We start from the raw sequence: 5,707 nt of genomic DNA on the forward strand, positions 1-5,707 counted from the left end.
GGAAAAAATTACGTTTCTGAGCCAAGGCCTCCCTATAGTGGCAATTCCGTGTCTTTTGCCTTCAGAACCGGGAATCTGACTTGTCGGGATTTGCTTTTTCCAGTGGAATTCCAGACTTCTTCGGTCGGAGCGGAGACGTTGCCCTCTTCGACTGACTTTGCCCAAATGCGCTTAACCCCGGTCAGTAATTAACCCAGGGGGCTGTTTTTGCAAGTGGGATAATAGCTTTTGCGGCTTTTAACTTTGGGTTGTTCAGCCAACGTCTGGTTTTTAAATTCCCGGTTCGGTGTCTGGTGCAAACAGACAAAATTGGGGATTAATTCAAGAAACCGATCCAGTGGAATCAGAATGTGGATTAAATCAGAACTTGCTCATCAGATTAAGAAACATTTTGATAAAGGAGAGCATCTGTAGTTCAAGGTTGAACTGCGTCTCTCCGAATTTGGTTGTTTTCCCGAAGACGTTTCATGGCCCAAGTGGGTAACAGCCTCAGGGCTCAAAGGGAGAGGGGGCTTCTAGAGTGGAGGAGGAGGAGGGTTGTGGGGTTGCTTGGTGCCCTCTGAGCTTGGTGGTTTTCTTGTGGAAGTTTCACTAGGTAACATCACCAGAATTAGAATGAGCAAACTCCACTCCCTCCTCGCCCTGAGGTTGTTACCAAGTTGGGTAATGAAACGTCTACATGTGGAAGAAAACTACCGAGCTCAGAGACCAACCAGGATTTTTCTCCTTCGTTTTTGCCTCCCTCCTTTTCTTCCTTCTTGTTCTCCCCCTCTCCTTCTCTTCCTTCATCCTCTTCCTTTCCTTTCCGTTCACTTCTTTCCGCTTTCCTCTTTCTCCTTCCCTTCCCTTATTTCTTATCCTTTCTTTTCCATGTTCTGCTTTCCTTCTTTCCTTCCCTTCTTCTTTGCTCCCCTTTCTCCTTCCCTTCCCTTACTCCTTCCCTTCCTTTTTTCCTTCTCTTCCCTTCTTTTTTCCTTCCCTTTCCTTCTTTCCTTCCCTTTCTCCTTCCCTTTTCCCTTCCCTTCTTCCTTTCTCTTTTCCCCTTCCTTCCGTTTTTCCTACTTTTCTCTTCTTCCCTTCCCTTTCTCCTTTTCTTTACCTTTCCCTTCCCTTCTTCATTCCTTCCCTTCCCTTTCTCCTTTCCTTTTCTTCCCTTTCCCTTCCCTTCTTCATCCCTTCCCTTTTTGCTTCCCTTTCTCCTTCCCTTCCCTTCTTCATTCCTTCCCTTCCCTTTCTCCTTTCCTTTTCTTCCCTTTCCCTTCCCTTCTTCATCTCTTCCCTTCTTTCCTTCCTTTTCTCCTTCCCTTCTCTTCTTCCCTTCCTTTTCTCCTTTCCTTCCCTTCTATTTTTCCTTTCCTCTTCCCTTCTTTCCTTCCCCCCCTCCTTCTCCTCCTCCTCCCCACAAACCCCACTTCCTTCTAGCAGAGATCTTTTATATCTTAAAAAAACAGGGTGGTGAACGGGGCAAGAGAGAGAAGCTGTGAAACCTGGATTTTAATCCTCCCGCAGCTACAAAATCTCCCTTTGGCCAGACCCCGTCCAGTCCAGCCTCCCTTACAGAGTTGTTGTGTAAAAATAATAATAATAGGGAGCTGTGATCCCAACACAAGCTAGCAAATCAACGAAAACCCTTTGCCTGTTTACCCCAAGCCTTCGTTTCAGCAAGACACCGGGCCGACTTGTAATGTTATTCTTAAACAACTGCGAGTTGGGAACGGCCTGATAAATAAAACATTGCTCCAAAGATCGACTGTTAAATTTCCTGCCCCACCAGAGAGAAATAAAAGAAGTTTTTATCCCTTAGGGGAGGTGGGTGTCGGGATAATGTTTGGCACGCCCAAGCTTTGCTTAGATTTTGGCGTAAACACCTCTAATGAAGTGGAAAGCAACAGACAACAGCTTAGGTAATGCCGAATTTAATCATCTGAAACGTTAATTAGACTCTAAATTGAACTTGCTGCTGGAAATATCCTTGAGTGGCCACCAGGGGGCGAGAGGGGACCGCAGGTAGCAATACACAGCATTTCTCAATAAATAAGTTTTCATCCACAATTTTTAACCCGGTTTTGAAACCGAAGCGGCTTTTAAAAATTGGCAAGTCTGGGATGAAGGTCGGAGTTGAATGCTGGTGAAAGATTTAATTCTCTCTTATAAAAAAAATTACGAGAAATAGTCTTGGTTACCCACCCCTGGCTCATTTCCAAAAAAATAAAAATACATTCTGTACTTTTCCAAAAATATATACAGTATATATATATATATACATTCTGTACTTTTTTAAACCTGTGGAACCAGGTTAGGAAGGAAAAAAGGAGGCGAGGAGCAACCCAAGCTTAGAAAGCACCAAGCATTCCACAGTTCAACCCTGAGTTACAAATATTATCTTTTAGTGGTACCTAGTGTAGGATCTCCTGCCTGGGCAGGGGAGGTTGGACTAGATGACCTACAAGTTCCCTTCCAACTCTGTTAATCTACCTTTTGTGATCCGGTAAGTTGCCATTATTATTGGAAAGAAAACAACCAAGCTAAGAGACCACCAAGGACCCCATAGTCATCATCGTTGTCGTCCTCGTCACCTTCCCCTAAAAACACCCACACCCTTAGTACTCTTATCAAGTTGGTTGTTTTCTTAATAGACGTTTCCTGACCCAGCTTGGTAACGTCATCACTGCTAGAAGGGACATTTGCAGCAAGTTCCCAATCCCTTTGAGAAACATAGAAGATTGACGGCAGAAAAAGACCTCAGGGTCCATCTGCTCTTATACGATTTCCTGTATTTTATCTTAGGATGGATACATGTTTATCCCAGGCATGTTTAAATTCAGTTCCTGTGGATTTACCAACCCCGTCTGCTGGAAGTTTGTTCCAGGCATCTACTCCTCTTTCAGTCAGGTAATATTTTCTCACATTGCTTCTGATCTTTCCCCCCAACTCACCTCCGATTGGGCCCCCTTGTTCTTGGGTTCACCTTCCTATTAAAAACACATCCCTCCTGAACCTTATTTAACCCTTTAACATACTTAAATGTTTCGATCATGTCCCCCCTTTCCCTTCTGTCCTCCAGACTATACAGATTGAGTTCATGAAGTCTTTCCTGATACGTTTTATGCTTCAGACCTTCCACCATTCTTGTAGCCCGTCTTTGGACCCGTTCAATTTTATCCATATCTTTTTGTAGGTGAGGTCTCCAGAACTGGACACGGTATTATTCCAAATGCGGTCTCACCAGCGCTCCATACAGCAGATCCCAATCTCCCTCTTCCTGCTTGTTATACTTCTAGCTATGCAACCAAGCCTTCTACATGCTTTCCCTACTGCCTGACTGCACTGTTCACCCATTTGAGACTCTCAGAAATCATGACCCCCTAAATCCTTCTCTTCTGAGGTTTTTGCTAACATAGAACTGCCAATACAATACTCAGATTGAGGGTTCCTTTTCCCCAAGTGCATTATTTTACATTTGGAAACACTAAACTAAATATGCCCATGTCACACCAACACTCCGCAGTCTGCATTGGTTGCCGATCAATTTCCAGTCACAATTCAAAGTGTTGGTTATGACCTATAAAGCCCTTCATGGCACCGGGCCAGGTTATCTCCGGGACCGCCTTCTGCCGCACGAATCCCAGAGACCAATAAGGTCCCACGGAGTGGGCCTTCTCCGGGTCCCGTCAACTAAACAATGTCGTTTGGCAGGACCCAGGGGAAGAGCCTTCTCTCTGGCGGCCCCGGCCCTCTGGAACCAACTCCCCCCAGAGATTAGAATAGCCCCCACCCTTCTTGCCTTTCGTAAGCTTCTTAAAACCCACCTCTGTCGTCAGGCATGGGGGAACTGAGATATTCTTTCCCCTTAGGCTTCTACAATTTATGTATGGTATGTTTGTATGTATGATTGGTTTTAAAATAAGGGGTTTTAGCTGCTTTAGTATTGGATTGTCGCATGTTGTTTTTACCACTGTTGTTAGCCGCCCCGAGTCTATGGAGAGGGGCGGCATACAAATCCAATAAATAAATAAATAAACAAACTGCAGTTTCCATTGCTTTGACCACTTAACTAGTAAAGCTAAATCATTTGCCATATTACAGACGCCTCCAGGAATATCAGCCCTACTGCACACTTTAGAGGTAAACCTTCCCTACCAAACCTTCACTCACAAACATATTAAAAAGTGAGCACTGATAGTTGGGTCATGAAACGTCTACCAGAAAAGCTCAGAAGCCCATCGCCGCCGCCCCCTCCCACTTCTGGTGTCCCGGGACAAAGGGTTTCTGGCTTCTGACTTTTTTCCCTGAATGTTGCACAAACGTGGCTGGTGAGCTGACTCGGTCCTAAGTCGGGAACCATAGCAGAAGAACTTTCTGTTCTTCCGCGGAGGAAACCAGGGAACATCGGAATTCAGGAAGAACGCACTGAACTTGCCGGGTTGTTTAACACCAGGCGGGGAAAAAAAGGGGGGGGGTGTTTAGTGAGGAATGTTAACAGCAAAAGGCTGGGTTGATTTTGGCATCCGGAATCCCAGCCAGGAGCGAAAAGCACTTGCCCAATTTAGACAGCCGAGAAACGGGTTTAAGTTAGGTTGTTACTTCATTGGGATTCGAACCGGAGTTTGTTAAGGGGCGTACATCAGTGCACTGGTGTGCCTTTCGTCCCCTGTCCAATTGTCTTTCCTTTCTCTCACTTATCATATATATCCTCTTTCTTTCATATATCCTCTCCTCTAAGTTCACTTTTACCCTTACGTATATATTACTACATGTCTATTTTTCTTCCTATGCATTTGTGTATTGGACAAATGAATAAATAAATAAAATAAAAATAAATAACTGAGTTTTCAAGGAACGGACAAAGGGTACAGACCTTCCCGGGCTGACATGCCAGGAAAAGTCTTTTAGGAAAGCAAACATTTTTTGTCTTTTTTAAGTGTTTGGTTTTCAAACGCCGAACGCCAAGTTTCTAGTCCTCAGGATGGGTTGGGGAAGTTTAAGGCAACAAATCAGTCTGAGCGTTTGAAGTTTGTTTGTTTGTTCTGCTTGTATGCCGCTCACTCCAAAATGGACTCAGAACGACGAACAGCAATCATAAATACAACGGTGGTAAAAAAAAAAGAAGCAATAATTGGTTGCCATATCAATTTCCGGTCACAATTCAAAGTGTTGGTTATGACCTTTAAAGCCCTTCATGGCATTTGACCAGAATACCTCCGAGACCGCCTTCTGCCGCACGAATCCCAGCGACCGATTAGGTCCCACAGAGTGGGCCTTCTCCGGGTCCCGTCAACTAAACAATGTCGGTTGGCAGGCCCCAGGGGAAGAGCCTTCTCTGTGGCGGCCCCGACTCTCTACAACCAACTGCCCCCTGAGATTAGAACTGCCCCTACTCTCCTTGCCTTTCGTAAGCTCCTTAAAACCCACCTTTGTCATCAGGCATGGGGGAACTGAGATATCTCCCCCGGGCATATACAATTTATGCATGGTATGTTTGTATGTATGTTTGCTTAGTAAATGGGTTTTTTAAAATATTTTAAATTATAATTTAGATTTGTCATGAATTGTTTTATTTTGCTGTGAGCCGCCCCGAGTCTGCGGAGAGGGGCGGCATACAAATCTAAATAATAAATAAATAAATAAAAATACAGCAATAGAATCAACAATGCAATTAAAAAAACACTAATGTAAAAACCATATATACAATGTTGGTGATTGGTGT

Source organism: Erythrolamprus reginae, chromosome 13 (assembly GCF_031021105.1).
Source record: "Erythrolamprus reginae isolate rEryReg1 chromosome 13, rEryReg1.hap1, whole genome shotgun sequence".
Taxonomy (NCBI): domain Eukaryota; kingdom Metazoa; phylum Chordata; class Lepidosauria; order Squamata; family Dipsadidae; genus Erythrolamprus; species Erythrolamprus reginae.